The sequence below is a fragment of the Coturnix japonica genome, chromosome 38 (genome assembly GCF_054131305.1).
Source record: "Coturnix japonica strain WE chromosome 38, WE-NBRP24, whole genome shotgun sequence".
In the NCBI taxonomy this organism is placed as follows: Eukaryota; Metazoa; Chordata; class Aves; order Galliformes; family Phasianidae; genus Coturnix; species Coturnix japonica.
The window spans coordinates 3,125,303-3,152,380 of record NC_140700.1 but is presented as its reverse complement, the minus strand read 5'-3'; the positions used below and the strand labels follow the sequence as shown (position 1 = coordinate 3,152,380).

The 27,078-nt window shown below is 48.3% G+C and overlaps 1 protein-coding gene across 39 annotated transcripts in view; it reads right to left on the bottom strand.

Moving 5' to 3' along the window:
* The window catches only part of NFASC (neurofascin), a 70,923-nt gene extending 45,323 nt beyond the window's left edge, over positions 1-25,600 (bottom strand). For 32 of the 39 annotated variants that reach the window (XR_014938622.1, XM_085526771.1, XM_085526784.1 and 29 more), the window contains exon 1: positions 25,551-25,600. The gene's annotated coding sequence lies outside the window, so the exon portion shown is untranslated. Of the gene's footprint in view, positions 1-10,320; positions 10,489-24,809; positions 25,137-25,550 lie in introns of those variants that run through there. The other 7 variants (XM_085526772.1, XM_085526776.1, XM_085526796.1 and 4 more) reach the window with 3 other exon arrangements.
* Positions 25,601-27,078: the final 1,478 nt, after the last annotated feature.

Sequence of the window (27,078 nt, the reverse complement as noted above, 5' to 3'; positions counted from 1 at the left end):
CCAATGAGGGCCCAAGAGGTGCTCCAGCACTGACGATGGCCATTCCCCATCCTGACACAGCACTGCCTGCTACACACTATGGGGATATATCCACCAACCAAAGCAGAGCACAGATGCAGATGCAGCTCTTTGTGAGCTGTTTTGCCTCTATTTTCCAGGAGGCAATGGGGCACTAAGGCTGTATGGGGTCAGGCAATAGGATGATGCCTTCACCCCTGCACACATCCAGGAGCCTGCAGGGACTGGCAGCTCATCGCTTGGAGTTTTCATACACATCCATTTGATTTTGTTGTTAATAAGCCCGCAGACAAACTGCAGATTAAAAGAGAGTAGAAAGGAGGATCAATTATCCTATCTGGACAATAAAATTCCCCTTAGAAAGGCTGCTGCACCGCAGAGGTTGCATCACAACTGAGTTACAGCTCTGTCTGTAATAGAGCTATAACAGCCAGGCAGCAGACGTCCAGACAGCTCTCAGCTGAGAGCAGAAACAACGCCAGGGCAGCAAACAGTGGAAAATCCCCAGTGCTGCTCCTTGCTGCTCCTTCCCATCTCCACGCAGCCCTGCAATGGGCTGGGATGGCACCGACAGGAGAGCAGCACAGAGGCCATTTGGCAAGCAAGGAGAGCCTGGGTCATGAAATATAAATCAGTCCAGCTTGGGCTGCTGCTGCAGAGCCCCAATGAGGCTGATGTGGGAAGGAGGGGGCTCAGGACAACAGACAGAACCCGGCGATAGGTGCTGCAGGGAGCCAAGCTGACAGCTGTCAGCCAGCCAGCAGCCCTGACACATGGCCTGCACTGCTCTGCTGCACCCCAGACAGGGGCACAGCCAATGCAAGGCAGCTCCTGAGGACTCTTTTCCCTATAGAGAATAGGCAGTGTTTTGCCATTCACACCAGGGTTTGCTCTCCCTAAAGGAGATTCTGTTTCTCCTGGAACCTTAGCAATGTCTGAAAGCCATCACGGTTGTTAAATTAGAGAGGATGGGGGAAGGAGCTTTGTGTGCATCTTTCCAACCCCTCCACAGACTGTTTGCAGCCCAAGACTTCTAAAGTGTTAACAGCAAGATGCTCAGCCCTTAAGGTTTGACCATAAAGCATTCCTGACCCTGTGCACAGATCTGAATCTCAAGGATGGGTCCAAATAAGAGCCCAGGACACATCCCCACCCCTGGGCTGAAGCCCAAGTGAAGTCGCCAACCTTCTGCATCCCTGTTACATCAAATTATGGGTTGCAAAGGGGCTCAGAGGGGAGTTCTGCTTTGATCCTTTTTTTTTGCTCATTCAAAGGATTTTCCAACCCAGTCACTGCAATAAAACAGTTGAAGGACAAAATAATTATAGGACCAGGTCAGTAATTAAAGTCATGTCCAGGATTTCCACAGTCCTCATGGAGCAGGTCATGCTGAACGAAGCTTTTCAAATGACTTCTTTAGCTTTCTGTCTAAGGGAAGATATCAGTGTGATCTGTGGCCTTCATTATTTAGAGCTCTTCATTTCTCTAGTTTCAGCTTAAAGTGAGTAATGGATAAGGCTGGTTTTATGCCTCTCTGTTACTAGGCAATAGTTTGACTTACGAACTAAATCAGCCAATACTGCAATCGGATATTTAGCAAGGCTGTGATTTGTAGCATCCTTCCTATGCTCACACACTGATATTTCACAACCAAAATCCACCACAAAATGCTTTAAAAACTGCTTCCCTCACAGATGTCAGGTGTAAGGCAACAGGCATTTGAATACCTCCATGTACTGCTTTGAGATCAGGTATCAGCCACAGTGAAAGCAACATCTGTGACATGAAGAAGGGTCCTGGCAGAGGCTTAGGAGCTGTATACATGTATGTATGCATTAAATGGAAATGCAGACAGGACTTAAAGTCCCTTCCAACTGAAGTCATTCTATGAATCTATGACTAAGCCCGAACACTGATTACATGGAATATACAAAGCAGGCAGCTGTGCATCCAATGGATGGGTACATCCCACCCATCATCACACAAGCCTGGACTGGAAAAACAAGGGCTGTGTGAATCAGAAGGGAGATTTGCAGCAGTGCTGCACTGAGGAGATGGGAGCCATGGGGACTCAGGTGATCTAGACCAAAGGAAGGGGGAAGAGCAACATGGGAGCAAAGTGGGGACCACATGAGAATGGCCCAAGGAGAACAACCTATACAGCATATGTGACATTACATCCATTGTCATTGTCAGCTGAGCACCACTAATACTAAGGAACATGAACAAATAGCAAAACTCATAACAAAGCATGTCCAAAGATCATCACTGCATTTAGAGGAGCAGCAGCCAGGCTTGTTCTGGGGCAGCTGTGGGTGCAGCGACAGAAAATCTGTCACCGTGCCCATGTGCGTAGGTGGGCTGCTGGGCTTGGACCCTGCAGAACAGAGCCTGCATTGTTGGGATAGCGGGCAGCAAAGAAACTGCCCCTGCACAGAGGGATGGGGCCCATAGCAATGGGTGTGTGGGGATGTTCCTGAGAGTGTCTGGTGATGGGAAATACCTGAGCTGGAACACAGCTCTCATCCAGTGATGCTGCTGTTGATGAGGATGGTTAAATCCAGGTCTGAGCTTTGCTTTCCTCTAGCTATAGGCAAGGCAGCAACAGGATAGACTCAGATGCCTTTTACCCCACAAGTCCTTCATGATTCAGAAGGGCTCTTCAGACTTGCTGCTGCTTTGCATTTCCCTGCTGTCTTACTCTCAAGCTGTTAGTCTGGGTTGGGAAATGCATCCCTGATCTTGCTCCAGACCTCCTTCCAGATGTTGTGTGAATGACTTTCAATGGGTAAAAGGATAATGAACCCCACATAGGGCTTGCAAAACTGAGGGCTCTTCCCCTTGGCAGGCAGGGGGAAAGGACTCAAAGCAAGAAAGCCAAAAAACTTGCTTGTGCTTTGGGATAGTGGAGATACACAACATATCCAAGCACTTTATCTCACTCATAACATGCAATGAAGGGATTAGGATAATGATCCCACCACAGAACAGCTTCTCGGTGAGCAATAGGACATGCACAGCTCCTTAAGAGCTCTAGGATGGCAATCTGACCCTGCCCTGGCCAAACTCTGGCTGTGGGAGGTATTCCTAAGCCACATCCCCACAGCACACCAATGTCCTTTCCCTACTCTAGGAGCCTCAGCCCCACTGCACTGCTGTGCTTTGCTCTCCTCCGACCATGTGGAAGGGCTAAGATAATAAGATGGGACCTTTCTGAGCAGCAATGGAAACCAATACCTCCCCTGCCCAGCCCCTCACAGCACACAGAGGGTGAGGCACAGGGATCTCTGGCTGGAGTCAAATACAATTAAATGATTTCACAATGAAGGTCTGTTTGTGATCAGCTCATTAGGTCCAGCAGGACACTCTCAGTAGCAATTAGGCATTTATCCCTATTTATGGCTGTAAGAGGAGCAGTAAAAGTCGAGCAGCTAGCGTTCCCAAGAAGATTCCTCCAGCACAATTTAACGCATCTCAGTCGCTTAATTAAAACTGATTGAATAACACAGAGCAATGTTGCCACAAATGAAAGCTCTTTTCATTTCAGATAATGAAAAACATTGATTTAGAGGGAATATATGCATACGATTCCCCATTTCCCAGGGCCTGCTCCTGCTTCGTTCCCCCAACTGTATATTGGATGGGTTTCCAATTTGCTGCCTTCCAGGCTGTAAATCCTCCACCCACATTGTTTAGAGTCTTTGTCCCAGGTGGCAAAATCCACCTTGTACATGCCAGGTACCCTCAGGACCCTTTGAAAGCAAACATGGCATTGCACAGAGCTTTCAGAAGATAATTCATTCCCATGTAGGGCTGCTGAAAGCATGGATAACTCCAGGGAGATGCTCTTAATCTATCACGGCCGTATCTCAGCACTACATAAATGTGAATTAATTTATCATTCTGTCCTTTTGGTAATGTAAGAAAATACTGTAGCTCTATAACAGACAGTGACTCGAGTCCAGGGAGGTTAAGTGTTACCCCAAGGTCATGCATGAGATATGGTGTGGGTGGGAAATAAGCCCGTAACACCAGAGCACTGAATTTAATCAGAAAATAGCATTTAACCTTTACAAGGTGGTCAGTGAGAGTGGAGCTGTCTGTGGGTGATGACAACGTGGCCTTTGCCAGCACCACAAGCAAGGTGTGGGGCTGCAGCTGATCCTGTCACTAATAGGAGTATAGAGCTCTGAGGAGTTGATGTTAGTAGACCCTAAGAGAGATCCAAGACCACTGAGCTCTGATTCCCCCCACGCACAGCAAAGCTCCTTTCCAGGGCTCTCCATCCCACGCTGCATGGCAGAGCAACAGGGGACACACCATTAACATCTACCCTGCTGTGTCCTTTGGTCACCCATCCAAGGGACCGTAGCATCTGTGCTGAGTGATTAGCCAACAGCTAATCACCCAGCAATAGCTATAAATAGCGAGCACTTGGGAAAAGCTGCCTTTTCCCTTCTGGCTCACATAAGTCTGCCCAGTATCCAGAAGCACAAGGACCTGAGGGGTCTGCTCCAGATGCTCAAACCTGTGTTTGGTCACAGGGGTGCATCACAGGCCCCCATCAGCTCAGACTTGACCATGCTAAGGGGTTTCCCAGAGCCCACAGCATCCCTTGGAGCATAAATAAAGCCATCCCAGGACGTGCTACTATAGCTGTCCCCATGCAGTGTCAGTCAGGTTAAGCTGTCCTGCTCAGCCGCATGGCAGCAGCCAGTGACATGATGCAACTTGGCACAAACATGCACGCCCCGACACCACAAGAAGGGTTCTCTCTTTGCACAGAAGAAAAAGGTTAATGAAGCAAAGCAGAATGATCGGCCGCGTGCTGATGCCCAGGGGTTAAAAACCCCTGACTGCTTCTACACCAGGAAATCACTTTAGTGGCTAAATGAATTGGAGAATTGGTGTTTGAATCTCATGTTACCTCTCATAGGTCCTGGGCACTTGGGATGACTGAAGAGCCTGGGAAGAAGATATCAACCTTTCCATCCCCCTCCTGCCCCAACCCAAAGACCCCAGAGCAGCACAAGCAGAAGGAAGGCAAACCATGAATTCCAGAGGGGAAAAGGAGATGTATCAGTGTAGCTTTTCAGCCCTAAGCCACAGAAAGATTCACATTCAGCCCTTGAGCTCTACAGGCTCAGTACCTGATGGCTGCAGCTCAGGATGCGCTCAAAGAGGGCTTTACTCAGTGCTTCATATTCCTTCGAAAGGCACAGTTTTGTTCCTAATCTGGAGGCTGCCAACCCCATGCTCCCCTCAGCTCAGGGCATCCAACCATGAAGTCACCAATAGCATTGGAATCACCAGCCTTGAGAGCAGCCTTCTCATCCAATTCACCTCCCATGTATCTCTCCTGTCTCCATCTGTGAGGCCGGTAACCGGATCACACGCAGGTGACACCAACAAGATGGGAACACACCTGCTGATGATTAATACTGTAAGTGAGCTGTATTTACAGACACCAGCTCAGCTGAGGGCCCTCAAGCTGTGTTATCACCTTACAGTCAGCCATGGTGTGTGGGCACTGCTCCATCCATCCATCCATCCATCCATCCATCCATCCATCAACCAGGGGGTCCAGATAACCAAACTGCATAGAGCACAACTCACTGTAACCATATCATTACATTGGGTCTCAGCTCCATTCCCAGTATAAATCACTCTAAATGAGTCCATGTAGGTAATAAAGTGTCTTTCCCAGACACAGTCATGGAGCACATCTGGTTTCCATGTTCTGCAAAGCGCCTTTGACATTTAATTTCAAACCTCAGGCTCTTCAACAGCGGTGACAAAGCAAAGCAGCAACAAATGTGACATTTCATCCCTGAGCTCTTTGATGTACAGCCTTTAGACAGCACTACAACACAGAACAGCTTGGAAAAAAACAATACGAGACCCAAAAAGACACAGAAATTCACCAAAATATTACATTAAAAAGATAAATAAAGTTATCTGGAAGGCTGCTTGAATGACCAAGTCTGCATCTCTCAGGACAACTGCAGTTTCCTTTGCTGGGTAACCAGTTTTCCTTGCCCTTTGCACACGTGGATCCTGATTACAAGCGGGGAATCACAGGAGGGGAATCATTAGCTCTCCTCTGTGCCCCCTCAGCCACTCACTGAGATGTAACTGAGCTCCATCACCTGCACACCAATGGCTTTACAAAGCTTCGCCTAAAGTACTTCCCCCTCACCCATATCAACAGCTGGTGAGGTGGAGCTGGTGGTCTACACACCTCCCACCCACCCACAACTCTGTGCTGGCCCCATTCCCACTGCCTGTCCACAGCCTCAAAGCTCAGACAGCCTTCAACAACAGACAGCGTGGCATCACCCATCACAGCATCAAATTCACACTTCATTTATTACCCCCCCAAGAAACAGCCTTTGCTCAGAGCTTGCAGGGAAACACCACCCAGCAGTGCTGCCTTTTTGCACATTTCCTAGCACGTTTTTGCATTACACCCTATGAAATTCTCACCATCTGCTTTCTTTTTATTAAGACCCCTTCTAAACTGTAACAAGTTAATTGGTAGAAGCACTTGGCTTCTGTATCATGGAGTTGGCAACAAAGCTGCTTTTAACCTTCAGGGCTGAGTACAGGATACAAATTACTTGCTCCCTATGCCAGAAAACACTATAAGGTTATACATACAGAAGGATGAGGTTGGTGTTTGGTCTTTAAGTATCACCAATAGTAGGTGATATCCATACCCAGTCAACAGCATTGGAAAATGGGAAGATAAATCAACTGGTTTGTAAATCTGGGAAGGCACTGGAACAACACAGGCTGGAGATAGGAAACACGTGTCCTGCAGATCCCAGCAAGCACTGATCTCCTGTCACTGACACGAGCTGTAAGCAGGGGGAAAAGTTCACTGGATAAATAGTGGAATTTAAGCAGAAAACAAAGGAGAATTTAAATATTCAGCTCTTCAACTGTCTCATCTCGAATTCATCCAGCCAAGCTCTGCACTATGGAGATGAACTGCTGCAAGCGTTAAGTGCAAAACATCAGCGTAAAAGCCATTAACACGCAGCAGCTGACAAGCAACAAGGGGTAGGGAGGCAAGACTGGGAACCAGGGGCTAAATCAGCAAGATTCTTGATTTCTACATGCCAAAGCTTGAACAAAAACACCACTCTGGTTATACAGTCAAACACCCAATTGCCCTTTTTGCACAAGTAGAGGAGGAGCCACCAGGTTGGGCAGCACTGGAGATCACCAGCACAGGTAGCATCCCTATGGACCCATCCCTGTGTCTCCATCCCAGGGCTGCATCCCCATGGCACCATCTCCATATCCCCATTCCAGTGCTATGTCCCCATCCTATGGCCCTGTCTCCATGTCCCCAGCCCAGTGCTGTGTCCCTATTCCATTGCTGGTGGCCCCATCCTGGCTGTGATCCATTTGGCAGCTGTGGTTCTGCTGGCGTGGACACCTCTTACACCCAGCCATGGTTTTCACAACCCGTTTCCCAGGCTCCCAGCTCAACTTCACCCAGGACAAAACACCATCTAGAAATGCAGAGCGTGTTTCATGCTGGCTGAAGCAATATGGAAAATAGTAGATGTTTTTTTGGTTTGGGTTTTTGTTTTTTAAGCATGGTTTTGGAAAGAGTTTCTTTCTCTTTTCCTCTGGCACAAACGCTGCTGAGGCTTTCCAGGCCTCCAGACCATTTGAGCACTGAAGGAGTTGTGTAAGCTTGTTTTGTGCACTGACTTTGAGACTGGAACTGAACCCAGAGTAAAGCTACACACTCACTTGTGATTTTAGAGGTTCATGTTGGATATTAGGGAGAATTCCTTCTCTGTATTGGCTGCCCAGGGAGATAATGGAGTCTCCATCCCTAGAGGTGCCCAAGGAAGATGTGGCAGCACTGAGGGATGCAGTCAGCAGGCACAGTGGGATGAATTGGGGTTGGATTTGTTGACCTCAAAGGTCTTCCCCAACCCAAATGATTCTATGATGTCCACACCAATCCAACCACCTGCAGGACACGAGGGCTGATGCCCTGCTGCCATGGAGTTACATGCTCACATCCCCCTGAGAGTCAATGGCACAGAGCAGCCCAACCCACTTATGCATTTCTCCCCTTCAAGACATTGTTACAGACTCTGATAACATGAGCATCGTATGCATTAAAGAGAACCACATTAAAAAACCATCTCTCCCCAGAGATATTTTCACAGCTCGTTTATTAAACCCCCTCAAAGAACAGAGGGGAAAAGCCAGCTCCAATTGTTCTCAAGCCACAACAAGGGATGAGAGACGCTGGGTTTTGCCTCCTGGTCTTGCTGCTGGTTTCACTCCTAATGAACCAAACCGCAATGCAATGCCCTTATCGCATGAGCAGCTTTAACACCAGCATGAACAAAGGGAGAACAGCCACCAGATCCCTTTGGGCTGAACCCATATCCCCCAGCTGCAGCCTCACATCACAGCAGAAGGTGCCAAGGGACTCCTATTAATAAGCTCCAGCTCCAAGCAGGGCCATGTGGGATTTATACAATAGGGCTGTCCCAGGAGGAGAGATGCTCTCCTGGTTGATCCCAACCCGCATTCACTTGGCCAACCCTTCCCAGCACCTCCACAAATCACCCCATGCAATCACTGCAGAGCCCACAGATGCAGCTCAATGCAAACCTAAGCTTTTCTTTCTTTCCCCACTGCTAATGACCTCACAATTACAAACAGCTGGTTATTTTTGCTGGATTGCTTTTTTCCCCCCCCTTTTGTAAAGCATTCTTTGCAAAGCATAATGGAAAACGTCAGGCATTTTCCAGGAATTTTCAGAACAGAGAAAGTTTGGCGCTTTGAGAACAGCTGAAAGGGTTGCAATTAGCTTAAGAACAAGCAACTATCTATTCTGGGTAGCAACCTCAGGAGCCGTCATCTGGCATCCAAACACACACCATGTGACAAGTGGATGCCAAGCAGTCAGAGCCTCCAGTCAGAGCCTCCCTCCAGCTCAGGCATGCATACAATTCCCATAATGTCTGCCTTCCAGCCTTCACTCCAGCCCAAACCTGTAACCCTTTGTATTCTTTACATCCTCTGATTTAAGAAGGCTGCAATGGAGCACGCTGTGAGACTGGATGTAAAGGTTGCCACCGCTGTGAGTTTAAAGTGAGGAGCAAAGTCACTAAGGAGAAACTGGGGGCACAAACACATCATGGATTGATGCATCTCAGCAAACAGATGGGCAGCATTATATTACAGCAGCGCTAAACCCCAAGCAGCCACCTCAGCTACCAACTTTGCACTAGCAAAAGCTTCGCACCTTGAGACAGATGAGAGATGTGAGCTTTAATAAATAGGTATTTCTATGCAGGAGCAGCACTAAAGGCACTCACAGCACGTAGGGATCAGAGCAGCAGGACCAGGGCTGCCATGAGCAGAGCTTTGCATCCCAGTGTGTGCCCATGGCAACCCGCACTCATGCAGATGCCTATGGGAAGGGGAAGGAGGGGAGCATGGTCCCCACCTCAAAAATTATTCATGAGTAATTAGTGAGAGCTACAACAGCCCCTCAGGCTCCTCCCTCCCAACTCAGACACAGCACATCCTATCGTACATCTTCTTTTGTTTAAATGTGGCAATAGGGTTTGATGGAATAGAGGCATCAGTGGTTTTGGATTATGAGATTGGGTTGTCCAAAGCAACATTTCCTGAGCCTCCCATTTGGGAGCAGCCAGGCAGAGGACGTTGCTCTCTGCTCCCCTTAGCAAAAGGCCATTCACTCACAAATAAGAAAGGAAAAAGCACTTGGTTCCAATGGAAGGACTGAGTTCTGCTGTCTATACAGTGGTTGGGAATCCAGGGGTCTCCTTCCCATTTCCACCACAGCCCAAGCAGCCTTCCTGGTCCTATGGATTGGAGCCACTTTCCCCTTCCCTCTGCCCTAACAGGCAACCATCCTCTCCTGGGATCCCATCCCACATCCAACAGCCACATTTCAGCCACTTTATGCTAATTATTTCCTATATACTCTTATGCAAATTCTTCCTACAGAGAGAGAGATGGCGTGCAAATGTATTTGCCATCCTTCGAGTCCCAGCAGTACAATCATCTTTTCACATCAGCCCCTACACATGCCTGTCCCCATCCCATTTGCTAATGACACGCTGCAGGGCCATGGGGAGGCTCTGTGCATTGTACCCTTCCCACCCCACGGTGCTGATGGCTCAGCATGATCTGTGGGGTGTAATTCTGAGCTGCCTTTCACTGCTGTGGTTGCAGCGCATGGTTATGACATGGAAGGAGAAACACACAAGGTGGCAAAGCTGAGCTTACCCCAAAGCTTTGGTTCCTGTGTTCCCAACTTGAGATGCTTCATGAGCTGGAGGGAGGGAGGTGTCAGACTCTGAGCTGCACACAGGGGAACTAATCTGCAGGTGAATGTGAGTCCATGAAGACAATCCGTAGCAGATGTCTCATGGAGCACACTGAAAACAAACTGGCAGTGAACACTGCTGTTGCTATTGAGGCTATTAGGATAGGTTTCCCAGCCAACCTTTTGAGAGCCTTTCGTATTAAATCAGCTCAAATTACAGCAACAGACAGGTGAGGTTGATGCATACAACTCGACACAGCATCACCAGAGCAACCTGGCTGCAATTACACCCTAATCATCCAACCCTGGGGGCTGTGTCACCAACTGGAGCAGTGCTCTGAGGAAAGGGTGCATTGATGAGCCAGGGAGAAGCAAAGTGCATCGTCCTCCTTGTGCATGGCAGCACTCAGGTCTGGATGGAGGCAAGCAGGGAGGCAGCTTTCCAGGTCACCAACGAGCATTCTGCATTCCTCTGAATGTTTTCTGGGGGTCTCCAGAGCCCAACAGCCCCCAGCAAGGAGGGGTTGAGCAAAGCAGACAAAGCCTGCCATTAAATAGTAATGAAAACACTCGGTGCAGTTAGTGGAAGAGGACACTTATCACCTCCCCAAGGAGTTTCAATCCTGACTCATGCCCGGGGCTTTAATACCTCCTGCTATTGCTTTAATACCTCCTGCTATTGTTTGAATACCTCCTGCCATCACCTTGGGGCTCAATGCCTGTGTCCTGGGTTTGGGGAGGAACAAAATCCCTCACACTCGGACACAGCTCAGACCCAAACAAAAGCACAGCACTGCATGAAGGACTAGGATGCACCTGACTGCCATGGGGTTGCACCCAGAACACTGCAGGTCCACCATCTCCTTCTGCAAGGAGAGGCTCTTTAATAACACGAATAGCCAGAGTCACTCTTTGATATCTTGCGCTATAGCTCGGGGCTACAAGAGGAGCATCCCTAATCGAATCTAGCTGTGCATGTGTGATCGCTGGTTTTCCCACCAGCAGAGGGACGGGCTGCTTCCATCCGGCACAGCGCCAGCCCCGAGAGCAGGAATGGGGAGGGGGGGACTTGGGGGGCCACGCGTCATCCCTGCGCAACTTGGGAAGGGCTGGAAATCGGGCAAGTCGAAAGGCGCTGTGATCACAGATACGAGACCGTCTGCTCAGGCTCCTCCACCTCCCACCACCAGTTTCATCGTTCCCCAATTCAATGCCTCCCTCTCCAACCGGCATCGCAGAGCATCCCTCCCTCTCCACCCTCCCCAGTCCTGCCTGGCACGGGGCTGTGCTATCTCCACCCCATCTCTGCAAGCAGAAGGCACAATAGCACTTATTAACAACCACAACACTTCTCTCCCTGCTCTCGCTGGATTTCCCCCATGAATAAGGCAGGAGCAGCGGTGCAGGACACTGCCCACTCTGTCCCCGGCCACCCCCACGCCAGCAGGGAGGGGGCTCGGTGCCAGCCAGGGCCAGTCCCCACGTCCCCGGCTGTCAGCACCACCGGCTGCTGCTTCCAGATGCGGTTTCCTTTTGTTCCAGCCTTGCTGAGAGCTATGTGACATCCTCAGAGAGCACAGCTCCCCATCCCAGCTTCCAAACCAGAGATTTCAAAGCACTTTCACCACTAATTTCAGCACTATTCTCCCCCCTTGCCACCAGCAGCAGCTCATTTTGCAGTTGAGGAAACCAAAGCAATGAGGATGCTGAAGGGTGAGATGAATCCCAAGGAACCTCAGCACCCAACACACTGATCTGAGCATTGCTCAGGTTGCTGGGATTCGGCTCTACTGCTCTCAATCTCACAGTGCCAGAGGGATTTCAGGAGAGCATCCCCTTGATTCTATAGCCACAGCCCTGCCCAAAAACAAGGATGCTGCCAAGAACACTGCAAAGAACAAGATGAAGCCTAAAAGTACAAAGGCTAAACAAGGGAAGCCAAGAAGGAGAGCACACACTCCAGTCAGTATCTCCCATGCACCATAAGACAACAGTGCAGCAACACCTGAGCAGCACTCAAACACTGCATGGGAACACAAATAGAGCAGAGCTGCTTGGCTCCCCCAACCCTTCTGCTGAATCACTTACTGCATCACCGGCACCGCTGCTGGGCAGTTTTGCTTTGGTCCCTTGCAATGCTCAAGCCTGAGATGCAGAACATCAGCTGCAAGCTCAAATCGCACAGCATTGCCACTCACTGAAGGCATTCGGAGCCAGCGAGCTGATAATTACCTCCCAGCAGGTTTCAATGCAGCCCAAACCAGCCTTGCCCTGCATTAATTAACGGCACCTCCAGCAGCCTCAGTGCTTTTCTGCCAGCCAGACTCCAGCTGCTGAGGGAGAAACGCTTTCCCCTGGGATGGGGGTGGTTGGGTGCAGCCATACCCAGTGAGGGGAGGGCAGGACAGCCTGTACCAGCACATAGGGACATGTGCATTATTCCTTTTTGAATGGGGAACTGGAAGCTCTCTCCCCACCCAGTAAAGCTTCCCTGGCCCACGCTTCTGCCAGCTGTGGGTGGAAAGCACTGAACACTCACATTGAGCTTTCAGGTCAGAGTTCACATCCACCACCGTGATCCAAGATAAGAATAAACCTGACATTATTCTTCATTCCAGCCCCAAAATCTGCATCTCAGATACTTTTCAGGCTCCTTTGCCTTCATGGTCCATCCTGTGTTTTACTGTTTCCCCCCCTAACAGCAAATCCCAGCTTTTAAAGAGGCGACCACAAAACATTGCAGAGAGGTGATTTAATTAAAGAAATGGGCACAGTCTGCCTATGCAGCCCAGTTCCACTGGTAATTAGGAAACAGATGGGGGAAGGAGGTGGGGGAGAGGGGAATCTTTGTTAGGTTAATTGTCTGAAGTCACTAAATGATATATAGGTGGCCTGATTTCCCCGGAGGGTTAAACACAAACTTACATATGGACTTCTGCAGAGAATAGAGATGGGGGGGTTCCCAGCAAAGGGCAGAAGAAGATTAAGACTAATCAGGCAAGAACAGAAGTGATAAACCCCTGAAATAAACAAAGCTTCCCTTTGTATCTTCAAATGAGGAATCGACCAATCTGATCCACAACTTCATTACCATCTTATTTAAATGCTATTTCCATTTCCCTGATTAAACGGGCATAAATAGTGCTGTCTTTGTGGCTCTGGCTGTCCTGCAGTGTGCTGTGCTGGGGGGGGCTGAGCTTCAGCAGTGCTCAGCAGCACCTTTATAAGGAAACACTTCAGTTCTGCTTCCCAGAGCCTGAAGGTGCCCTCTAAGAACAACTCCCAGCTCAGCTGTACCAAGAGCTCAATATTTCAGAGCAAACACCGTTTCACAGCTCCCCTCTCACAAGCATTTGCTATTAAAGCTCACTGGATGCGATGCCAATGGGTACATCCTTATCTCCATGAACAAGAGCACACAATTCCCCCCAAAACACTGCTGCAAAACTTACCCTTCAGTAGCAATTACAGCCCTAATAACTGTGAGCTGATCAGTGTTTTATTTGTGACAGCTAATTTAACAACAAGCCCAATGAAACTCAGTCTAAATAATGCCCCAGATCCTTTCTCCCCCATGAAAAGGCATCATAACCACCATGAATAGATCTCAGCCCAATTCCACTGCTGTGTTTCTCATTAACCCAGCATAGCTGCTGAGATAATTACATGGGTAGCCTCGCTGATCCAGATTATTCAGATTGGGCAATGGCCCAGGGGCAAGCCAGCAATCCCAAGCACATTTCTGACCACAAAAAGCATTGGGGAGGGGGGCTGAAAATGAGAAGGATAAGGGGTGAGTGCAATGGGGACAGCAGGACTCTGGCCTTGAAACCATGAGCCCCATCTTTCCCATTTGATTCATAGAATCATAGAGGTTGGACAAGATTGTCAACTCATCACTACTATGCCCTGTAAGCCATGTCCCCCCATTACTTCTGCCTCTGCTTTCCTCATCATCCAGACAACGCTTTCCTGCTCTCTGATGAAATTAAAACACGATCTTGTGGAGTAAACCCTGAATAGCTAAAGTAAGAACTGAGATGAAAAAGTGAATTAATTCAGCCCACACAAATGCCTGATGTAGATCCTCACCTGAACCATTCTAATCCCAAAGAAACCAAACACAACATAGGGCTGTGAAGCTGCAGTGTCCATGTAGTGTCCCTAGTGATGCTTCCCTGCCCCCAAACACTCTGCTGTCCATCCACATCCTGAGCTTCATGGCTCCCATAGGACAAACCATGGAGCACATCAGCACCATCACCCTCAGAGGACCAAAGCATCCCTACTTAATCCAGCAGCAGGATGCTGCCAGAGTCTTGGGTATCAGTTTCCCATCATGGCAGAGATCAGCTGCTTCTGATGGACTGGAAAGAGAACACAATGCAGGGGTGGGCTTCACAAGGTGCTGGACTCAACTGTGCTATGGGTGGTCAGAGTCAGGGCTCGTTGCCAGCAGAAATAATCCCTGCTCAAAGATGAACGAAGTCACCAGGGATTAACTCAGTATCTCTATTACTTGATGGTGGGGACAGCACTAGCTGCAGGGCTGGGAGGTGGGGAATAATGAGGACAAGCAGAAGCTCCCCAAGGAAGAGAAGACATGCTCTTTTTTCATGATCCTTGAAATCCCATTGATTGCTTATGGGCTTGTACTGAACAGGAAGAGACTGCAGTTGCTGGTTCTTCCTTCCCCCCCAGGGTAACCCAAAGAGGCCTTTAGAAGCAGTAAGGGATACCCAGCAGGGACAATTAGCTGCTGGAAAGGAGATGGGATTCTGCATTCATGGTGTGGGTGCCCACAAACAGCATCCAAGGGCAGAGAAAACCCTCAGCTCCCCCACCCAGCATAGACTTGGTGAGAATCCAGCAAGGTTTCTGACCAGAATAAACTAACAAAATACCTCTTCTTCTGCTTTTGTCCTGAAGGAAATCACGCAGATATTTTCCAGTATTGGGGCTGTTTCCTCAGGTTTATTTTCCTGCTTTCCCTCCTTATTGGACTTCTTTCAGACTGCCACTATCCAAAGAGATGAGGCACGAGGAACAAGCAGGACCCCAGGAATCTCATCTTACCCCTAACTGAGGCAGGAGAGGAGGTGATTTGCCTTCAGCTCCTCTCCAGGAAGAAGATGTCTTTCATCTGCCTGATTAACTCTTCAGGCTGCATTCTAAAAACCCTCCAGAAGTCCCAATTAACAGCTTCATACATTTCTAGCCTGCACTTGAACCACTGCTGCTCTACTCCTAGAGTCCCAGAGGCAGCTATGTGCTCATTTCAATTATATTTGAAACTCATTACACACCATCTCTGGCTGCATCAGCGTGCAGTTCTTCAATCCAGCATCCCTAGCAGCAGAGCAGGACTTGAAGGCTTCTTGCACCCAAAAGGCCCCAGAGAATGGGGCCTCAGCCCCAGGACACATCTGCACAGGGTGCTGAGGTCACTGTCTTAGCAGAAGATAACAGCTCGTGCTCTTATAGCAAGTGAACTTGGGCCTGTGCTGCTCTGTCTGGCAGTAGAAGGATGGAGCCACAGCTGCCAGCACTGGGCTATAATTAGGTACAAGCACATGCTGATGGCAGCCAAATTCCAAAAGCCTTTCTTTTGCCCTCTAGAGCCCAATGCTGAAGATGTCTATGGATTTGTCACAGATTGCAGTTCAGAAATAGAAAGACGATGGCACACATTGCTCCGAGCTGTGCAGTCCCTCTCAGCACCAGGACAATTAGGGTTTTACCCGGATGTCAGATTCATTTACCTGAGACCAGAACTGTGTTCATCCTAAAGACAAACCTCACAAGCAAAGGCTCCCAGCAGCCCAAACCCAGAGCTGAGCCACCACGACATCATCCCCATGTGACATCTGCTCAGCGCTGCCCACCCCATTGTGGGAGGTAATTGCACCATGGGGCTCCATCTGCCTTCCCACATCTCAACATCTGCTCAGAATCAATAGCAGGGAACATCGCCAGCACAGCTCAGACCCCACTCTGCTGAACAATAGTCAGAGACTGCACTTCCAATGCAGAGCTGCAGCTTTCTGCTTGCTGGCACGCAGCTTTGCAGCTGTGCATGTACCATACCCCATTCCTGCTCTTTGCAAGACCTCCTTCTGACTGAGAACCAAGTTTTGCTGCAGATTGTTTGACATCTTGAGGTCATCAAGTCATCAAATTGTTTGACATCCTGACTTGAGGCAGGAAAGGGCAGCATTTTCATGCATCCAGCAGCCGCAGCATAAATACTCTGTGCTAACCCAGTGCTTCCTTTTAGAAGCCCTCCAGGTTTCTTGACACGAGGAGAAACACAAGCCAGCCCTTGCAATGTGAATATTGCTTGGAAATAGCACCCAGCCTGTCCTCACCAAACCATGAGGGAAAATATGGCCTCACACTGGCAGGGCAAGGGAATGGGGCTATCTGGGATCTCACATCCCCAGATGGCACCACTGCTGCTTGCCCAAGCACCCTGTGGCTCTGCAAAGCTATGAAAGCCAAACCTCCCCCCACACTGAGGACAACCAGGAGGCTGGGAAAGGGGATGAATGCCCAGTAAAACTGGTCATTTTAGAGGCCTGCATCTATGAGGGTTTCCAGAACCCGGCTCTATTTTCTGCTAGGAGATCCTTTGATTGAGCATCTTTGCCAGCTGCAGCACAGGGAGGGCAGTGCTTACCCCCAGCATAACTACACACAGCAGTGCCAAGAACTTCTCAGCATCCAAGCCCTAACTGGATAGCATTAGCTCCATTATGCTCTCTGCCACCACAGGCAGTCCAAAGCCATCCTTAAGTCAAGTCACACCACTCCTGCCTAAGCATGTCAGGGATTATACACTGAAAAGTTCATTAGTGCCATTTCCCTGCTTATCACAGCCTGAGCCAGGCACAATGAGCTGGTCAGCAGCGAGGACACCATCCCAGGCTATGCTAAGTGAAAGTGACATACTGCTGCTCACTGCGTGGCGGGTGGCTGGAGCTGACACCATGTATGTACTGTCTGCCTCAAACACGAGGATGATGCTAATCTCTGCCTATGATACACACACACGTTGGTCAGTGTAAGTGAAATACCATCCCATGACAGCAACCTGCTGCAGCACTTCCTCCAACAGAAACCATGTACACAGAAAAGATAATACTGGCAGCTTTTACCTTACACAGATGTAGTTTTAAAACAAGTTCTGCTGATACCCAGAGAAGTGGAGCAGAGACTTTTCAGCCACGCAGTAGATTCAACAAGTTGCAGAAGCGACAGGATCTTCTTCCCACCCAAGGAATCCCACTCCTGGCTGTCCACACATTGCCAGCTCCCTCCCTGACATCAGCAAACAGAAGCCTACATCATAAAGCACAGGGAACAGCATGGAGGTGACCTACTAGAGCTTTCTGAGAACAAAGGAAGAAGACTCTCCATCAGCACAGGGAGAAGAAAATGCCATTTAAAACCAGACAGTGCTCTGACAAAGGCCAGATTGAATGAAGACTAAATGAGAACCGGCAAGCTGACATTTGAAAATGCAATTAGCTGCCTTGTAAAACCACCCTGGTATCTTATTGTTAATTATATGTTTGCTCAGCCTAAGAGGCAATACATTTAAGTTCCGTTCTCAGGCTCTTCTGCTTTGACTGGTCCCTTCAACCAAGATCTGTGCTCCTCCCACCCCACTCTACCTCATGAGTTAAGGTGAACCCGACTTCCACAAGAGGACTGTGCTATTCTGCATTACGTAACTGCCATTATAAACATGATTTCTGGGAGGCATTTAGAGGAGCAAGTTAATTCTTAAGTTAAGAATAACTGGATGCCATGGAGAGCTGAGAATGAATTAGGTTTGCATGTACATAGTTCCAGGACAGTGCCATGATTCCCTAGAACTGAGGATCCAAACACTGTGCTTAGTTCATCTAACCTCCTCCTGCAGTAATTATTTATTCTTACCCAAGTCCCTGACTCCTCTCTTAATTGAGATTAAGTTGTCTTTTAAACGTATTAGTGTGGGTCACAGACCAGGGCCGTTTTAAGGACATGAGCATAAATCACATTTGATTGTCCTGCAGAACAAGCTAAGGGGAAGGAAGAAACATCAGAGCTGAGCAAACATAGGATCTCCCAGGTAAAGAACCTCACTGGAACATTTAGAAAGCAAAGTCTCCCCATCTCATCTCTTGGCACTCACAGAAACCAGTCCCACCCACATTTGAAAGCCAAAACACTGTTAAAAAGTGGTTCTATTTGAAGAGAAAGGTTGGGGTAGTGAGGCAGACCAGCAAACAGCAGAACATTAGATGCAGCATTAAAGAGAAGTCTGCTATACTGAGCTCATGCCAGATTAGCCTCACAGCTGTCACTGTGGTCAGGAGATTTCAGACGAGGTCAACCAAAATACATAGCCATGTACCCAGCTGCTGATGTGGCCAGAAAATAAAACTCTGTTGGCCTTGGCATCTGGGTACCAGATCTGTCAATGAGAGATGTCAGCCTGGGATATGTCACACAATACTTTGAAGGACACTTGATACCGCACACACGTTTGTCTTGTAATAAGCACAGCCCATGTATTTTGTATCAACTAACACACGCATGGCTTAATCCAGCTTTGCTGGGCACAAGGGAGGGACTTCTGTTTTGAAACTGCAGCCTTAGATAGTTTATGTTAAAAATCCAAATTTACTAGATGGAATGGAAGAAGGAAATAGGATTATCAATTTATTAAGTAGATTGATTTGATACAGTTTTCAAGTGATTTTTCTCAGCTCACACTCATACAAACAGCTTCACTGCTGAGGGCACCACATCCTACCTAGCCACACCGGTCTGAATTTGCAATGGGGGAAGTAAAAACAAGCCAAGACTTCAGTTCCCAGCCTCTCTGTAAGACTTGCAATTCAACTGCAGACAGACAACTCAAAATGACTGCCAAAGCATGGTCTGGGGGCATGGCAGATGCGTCATGAAAGCAGAGCTTCACAGGTCCCATGCATGCTGTCACACATGCATGGTTACAAAGACTCGCTTCTCTCACTCTCCTTTCTCTCCCACTTTGCCTGCACACATCTGTGAACACGTCACAGGGGTTCGAACAGAAGCCAATGAGCTTGTAACAAGAAGTCTTTGTAGCTGGGTCTGTTAGGAATCTGAAAGCAAGATTTCACGAATCCTGACACCATTTAAGTGACAGCAAGAAAGGGAGCTTTTTCTATGCCCTTAACTCAATAAGGGTACAGCTCAGCATACAGATGTGTCTTTATCAACTGCTGAGCCATGCTGTGCTGTTAGGCATATTAGTAACTCTTCCAGCTATCACAAACAGAGCTGTGTAATTAAATGCAAGGCAGCTGGTGGTACCATACCCTACTGTGGAATTGTTAAGAGCTCACAGAACAAGATGCAGGCTGACTCCCAATACTAATCATCTAAATTGCTTGAGGTACAGTGACATTTCCACCACCCATACACCAGAGCACAGGCAGCTCCTCATTAACTGAGCAGGCTATAAGTAAAGATTCTAGGCTTGGGTCAAGAGTCAGGGATGGTCTTCACCTTTTCAGTGTATTGTGTGAGAAGGCAGTGCTGTAATTTCTTTCCCTCCCTCCCCCCATCCTGCCCCCAGGCCATGTAAATATCCAATAAAAGCTTCTTCACAGTTACATGAGGGATGGCAGCCAGCCTATGTACAAGAGGAAAAGTGTTTGAAGTGACACAAAGAGGAAGGGGTCTGGTTTTTGTTGGTAGAAACCCTTAAGGCAATGTATCACAAAACAATTCAGTCTGGTAAGGACCACAGCAGGTCATCTAATTCAACCACCTGTTGAAAGCAGCATCAGCTGTAAGGTCAGACAAGGCTGCTCAGCATTTTATCAGCACACAGATCTTGAAAACACCCATCTAATGAGGATAGAAGCTGCCCAGCCTCTCCAAGTAACCTTTTCTACTTCTTGAGAGTATGCTTGTGAAGGAGAGGGCATCCTTCATAGATTAACCCGAGTTAGAAGGGACCTATGAATATCAGCAAGTCCAATTTCTGTCTCCACACAGGACAACCCTAAATTCAAACCATAAATCTGAGCTCATTGCCCAAACTCTCCTCAAACTCTGGTAGGCTGGGTGCCGTATCTTGGCATCCAACCACCCTACCATCCATTTTTCCCCCCATCTGACATCCATTTGATAACACTAATTTCGATCCATTCCTATTACTCCTTCTTATTGCTGCTTATGGAATGGGGAGGCTCGGCGGCTTCAGCACCATGGAGAGCGGCAGCGGCGCTCCGTGCCAACCTAAGCAACCCGAGCTCCTTATCTACAGGGTAAGAGTACCAGCCTGTAACAGCTGTTTTAAACCTTGAATCATATGAAATGTCGAGTGAAATTGCAGAATAAAACCCCAGTGGTTCAGCAATCTGCCTTTTTGCCACGTCTGTGGGATGGTCGGCCTGCAATTGCTTTGTTGGCTTGACTTGAATATGAGTTATTCACTTACTGTCAAATGATTTATTACCTCACACTGCCTTCTTCCTTGCTAAGCCTGCATCATTATTTAATCACATTTCCCGGTTAAAATTAGGGGAATGGGGCACTCTCTGGGGCTCACAGCATAGTCTATGGCTTCGTTGGCCTCCAGTGAGTATCTATATGTTAAGTAGTATTAAAATCTTGAAGAGCAGTGAGGATACGTCCTATTTGTGCATCCAAAACACACAGACAACATCAGGACAACAACATTAGAAGAAGGATTTACATGTTTGTCCAAGAGCATTTCTTTCTGAGTAATGCCTAGAAAATAAAAGCTGCTTTTCCTGCTTAAGGAGCAACTACTTAATACAAAGGAAAGACGTGAGCGACAGGTTAGTGCCTCAGGTAATCTGCCTCAGTTTCAGAAGCCCTGCATTTTCCTCTTAACTCGGAGCTATTTGAGGTCACGAGAAAGAAAAAGTCAACATTTCATTACAGGAAGGAGATTTTGTGACATTTCTTTGCCGATTCAAGAAGCATCCGATCCATCTCACAGCTCACAATGCAATTGCCAGCCCTGCCCATCTGTGCCAGGGCATTTCAGGAGGAAGAAAATATGCAGGTTGACAGTGAGATGGCATCATGCTTGCTGTGACTTTGAAAGTCTGTAGGAACCTATCACTCCCCATGCTGGAAGCCTGCAAAACCTACTGTCAAGGAGGCATAAAATAGGAGAAAGCCTGCCAGGAATTAAAACAAACCTCTATGGCTAAATATCTTGCACCAACCCTCTGGGTTATGTTTCTTTTAATGTTGGCATCAGTAAGGCTCAGTGTTTGCTTCCAAAGGTGGATGAGCAGCATCAAGGACAGACAATGCCAAGTGTTCATCATTTGTACCTACATTTGTCTTTGAACATGTGATTAGTTGCTGCCTATAACAAGAATCAGCAGAACCAGCTGGAGCAGGGCTGGCATGAGGTGAGACCACCCTGGACTGCACAAGCTTTCATGCATGAAGCTGGCAAAGCCTCAAATACCACTGCAGACACCAAGACAGGAGAGTCGCACCAGGTTTGTACCTTGACTCTATAAAGAACCAACTTTATAGCACTGATATTTCTGTCAGCCTCAGAATTTAAGCAGCCTTCATGTCAGACCAAGTAAGAGAGAGACAGTAATGCTAACAAAAGTCTCCCAGGTGCTGCTTTATGAAGGGGGATCTCCATTCCCTGCTCCTGAGGCCTGCATCCTGCTCTCCTTCTGGCTCTGCCTGCAGTCAGGACAGGATGCTTTGCTCTCTGTGCCCTTGGGCTTGTCTCTAAATCACATCCTCAAGGCACAGTGAGAATAAAAGGAGCTGCATCAAGAGGATGGGATGAGGTCCAAAGGAACACAGACTGAGAAGCACTGAAGAGGCAAGGTGAAGATGGATCCCTGTATGTCATCCTCAGGAACTTCTAACCTGCTTTAGCCACGCAAGACCATCTCTGTTTATTTGGCCACTAATCCTATGCCGCCTATCTTATTGACTAGGAATTGTGATCCCTATAAGCAGGGCTGAGGGCTAAATCCTCCTCTGTTTTAATCCATAACAACACAGCAAGGTCTCTTTCAGTTCTGGATTTGAATGAAATAAATAAATAAAAGGAGGAGGGGGATTTGACTGAACATAACAACAACTTCGAGCGCGTTCACTCCAAGCTGTATCACTGCAATTATGCAACGACTACCCAGCACAGCAGAGGGTAAAAGCAAAAACAAAGTCCCAACCTGCTTCAGCAGACAGGGGAGGGGAAGAGCAGAAGTCACCCAACAATATTTAAAATCAAGAGAATGTCTCTTGAAAGGAGTTGCCCACAGGGCAAGGAGACAAACCAGACCTCTCTGACAAGAACTGTAACTGAATACAATGCATGGTTTGGGCTGCCGGTTCAGTTTTAAGATACGAGGGAATATTATGATGAAGGCAAACTAAAGAAGAACAAAGATCCTTAATGGAAGCACCAGAGCTTATTTTTCCTTCTTGATTTCTCTTTTTTAAAGCCTCCTCCCATGCTTTCAAATCAAATTCAAGTGAAAACTGATTTTCTGTGTATAACATAGATAAATTTCTTCCTTGGTTTCCTTGCAAACTGATTTCACTTGAACAAGTAGATCTCTGCAGCTGCCAGGCAACTCCAGACCTCACTGAAGCCCTATAGGAATACAGCAAGGGAGCTCTGCCTTGCTGTTTGGGTTTATCTACTTAGAAAGGTTTGGTGCTGACGAGACTCCATACCATAATGCTACAAAGACAAATACATTAAAACCAACACATCAACATGCACGCAGCACATTCTACATTTCTACAAGCCCTTCAGTTTGCCAAGTCTGCATTTTGATAAAGAAACCCTCAAATTACCACATTTCTGCTAAATGGGGTTAAAGGGATGGGAAGAAAGGAGCCAAGGTACTCGGTGAGCATGAATAATTCACACAACAAGCTTGTCCCAAGGACATGAGGTCACCCAGCCAGGTCAAAACCAGAGCAGTGGAAGCAAGGATTGCTTCTGTGGGAAGTTAACATTACCCTCCCAAACTATTTACTATGTTTACTATCTCCTATGTTCCTGCTTCCTAAATCCCTCCCTCCTTCTCCCTTAATCCCAGGCACTGACATTTAGTGGGGTATAACCACACTAAGACCCCCTACCCATGGGCTTCGTACACACAGCATCCTTGCAGCATCTCAGCCAGCCAGCAGGAACACAGGCATGAAGGATTAGGCCTCGTTTCTTGCTACTATAATTAAAGCTACATGACCACTTTTAATGCCTGTGCACTGCAGAAAGCCTTCATGGTGGCACTTTGCCAGCAGCAGCATCGATTATACACGAGCCCCACAAACATAAAGACAATTAGATCACAGCTAGGCAAATAATTCATTATGAATTAATACCATTTAAGAGCTCGGGATGTTTTCCATTTAATCATTAGCTGTGAGACAAGGTGATTGGATTGACTGACTCGGTTTAAATCAGATCCCTAGCCACAACCAAGGCAACTAAAGTCATGGAACACCGAGGCCTCAGTAACCTCTGGAGCATCTTGTTGGGTGATTCTGAAGCTTTGCTGATCCCATAGGCTGCACTGTCATACAGCTTTAGCTCAAACGAGACAAAGGCAGCCCCCAACCTCAACCCCAGAAAACAAAGTCCATTTTCAAACTTAACAACTCGAGCCCATCCTCAGTCAGCTGAGAAGGCCGCCATGCATTATTTATGTCGCACTCACATTACAGCCACACAACACAAAAAAGGAAAGTCAGCAAAGGTTCGGCCTGAAGGCCTTAAATAAAGAGAAGGCGATGCTGATTTTGGGCAGTTCTCTTTGAGGATAGGCCATGCAAAGAAGTTGTCTGGAAACAAAGCAGTCACACTGGCAATCATTTGAGCCAAAGGACGGGCATTTTACAGATACACAACCACCAATAAAAGAGTCAGCATCTTAATAAAAGTCACCAGATTCTTGCTTTTGTCCTTAGAATCTGATAGGAGCGCCCTGGAAACGCTGACACCGCCATAGCATCCATCTTAAACCAGTCAGGCATCTGGGCTGGATTTCAATCTTCCAGTTTTTCTGCAATGTGTGCATCCCTCCGGCATTCTGTACTGCCTCTCAAAAAGCAGACAAACATCCCCGCCTGAATTTCACAAATGCTCAATAGCCCACATGCTTATTCCAAGGATCCGACCTTGAAAACCATCTCAAAGACAGCATTCAAAAGAAGAAAGAGAAACCAACGCGGGTAGCGAACCTCATGTGCCCACCCCAGTCCCAAAAGGGACAACCTCCCTCCATCCCCCAACCTTAACCCATATAGCTCCCCCCCAAGTCCAATTCGGAGGCCTCAGCAAGACATAAGCATGCATTCTCCCTGTGCTATGCTGTCTGAGGAGCAGCTGAGGCCACACTAGAGGATATCACCCTGTGCTCAAGGCAGACAGTACCTCTCTTTCAGGCCCACGGGACTCCCACCTCGGCCACAATAAAACACAACAGAGTTTTCTTCAGCCTCTGCAAATCATTTCTGAGTATTTCCCGGAGATGGGGAACAGTTGAACCGCCCTTCCAGCCGGAGTACAAATGATTCAGCACTTTCCCCACCTCCAGAAGCCTGATCGATAGCAGCGAGCCCTTCTGCAGGGCTCAGCCAGTGCATGCAGATCCACAGCACAGCATCACCAGGGCTGCTACTGCAGCATCACAGCCCAGGTGCTGGTGGAGAGGCCTCCCCGGTAAGGCCAGAGGAGGGGTTTCACCAGCCTTGGGTTTTCAAGAAGGGAGACGCGATTGTAGCTCTAAATATAGGGGGGAAAGGAGAAGCTCCACCCGGAGATTTGGGGTTGAAATATGCCCTGTCACCCCGTGTTCCCTACCCTGTCCCCCCCAAGCTGACACATCAGCGTATTATCGCTCACACAGACGCGATATCGTGACGTAAGAACAAAAAACCCCATCACATGCCCGAGCCCCGCACGCAGCATCCCCACCCCCATCCCCTTCCCATTGCAGTTTTGGCCCATTTCCGAGGAAAGGGGAAAAAAATTGAGAAGGGGGAACCCAGCAGGCAGCAAGATCCTAGATCTGTGGAGGTGATGAGGGAGTAAAGCAGTCCTAAAGCTCCGGCTGTGGCTGGGGGTACCGCGACCCTCCTCTCCCCCCCCACCCTCAAACCCGGCCCCTCTTACCCACACCGAAGCGCCGGGATCGCCGCAGCCGGGGATCGCCGCACCGCACTGCGCGCTCCCGGGCGGGCGAGCGCGCCCCCGAGGAGGAGGAGGAGGAGGCAGGAAAAGAGGGAGGAGAAGGGAGGGCAGGGGAGGGATTTATTAACGTTGCCGTTAATTAGCACCTGCAGCCCTCGCTGATGCTCAGCCCCCAGATTTCCCCACGAACACGAATAGGGTTTACCGACAGCGTCCAGGTTCAGAAGCTCTCCTCTGGGTTTTCAGGGGTGGAGGAGAAGGATTTCCGAGCACGAGAAGTCACTCGGATGTCATCCTTCCCTGTCCCGCACTAAGTGATGGTGCTCAGGAGCATCCCAGTTTGGCACCGGGCGAGGCGTCAGCTGGTGGCAATCTGCAGTCGGGTTCTTTCCTTCCTCGTGCCCCAGCAGAGGCTCCTGGTAACAGCACAGCACAGCCATCTCTTCAGTCATTTGCTTATCAGAAATGTCAGCTTAATTAAAACCTCCCCCCTCCCACCGAGGATGCGCTCACAGTGGGACCTGCCACTTCCCTCACCGTCCACTTTGTTGCCTGACAAAGAACTGCTGAGGCTGTGAGATTTCAATGCAGATACATCCTTCTGCAGGAGCACACTCCTCCTTATTGATTAGGGATTGCTGGGCAATATATATGGAGCACACAGCTGCACATCATACATTCCATGCTCTCATGGAGTTTGCCATGAAGAAGTTTGCCCAAAAGCACTATTTGCCATCCCATAAATGTCAATGAAGAAATCATCCACTCAGGATTTGTGCGTATCCCATGGGGTCTACAGGAGCTCCAGAGGGATGCACCTTCTTTATGGGATCTGGAAAACGAGCTGTGCACTGCAATTACTCTAATGACTGGTGGATGCAGTCATACAAAAGCAGAGAGCAGGGGCTGCAGGAGAGCAGTGGCCCAGCTGATGCAAATTAAGCAGATTAATCCATGAGGAATAGCTGAGTCTGCTCAGCACAGCTGTTGGTGGAAAGGGAGGCAAAATCAAACCATAGAGCAGAGCAAAGAGGGCTTCTAAGGTGGGGACGTTTTGCTAACAGTGTCACTGAGATTCAGGCTTATCTTCTTTATCACAGAGCTGCTCAGCACCTTTGGAAACACCAGATTTCAACACGCTGTGCTGTTTCTGCAGGGATCCCATAGTGCAGCTCTATTTAGAGCAGGGGGACATAAGGTTGTTCTTTATGTTGCCTCCACGCTGAGTTCTTCTCCAAAATGCTGATGACTGTTAATTCCAGAGGAATTCGAGGCCACATTGTACCTCATAAGGGCTGCTTGGTGTCTTGCAAATCATGCTTCTCCTTGCTCTTACAAGCACCTGTCCCATTTTGTCACTGGTATTAGTTGCAAAGCAGCCTGTTATAAAGTAACTGAAATATCCTTCTTTGCTTTGGGAAGTCTCTTTGCAGAGGACTTGTAGTGAGAAGAAAACACTGCCTGCCTCCATTACAAACACTGACCTGCAACATGCAATTTTGCTCCATTT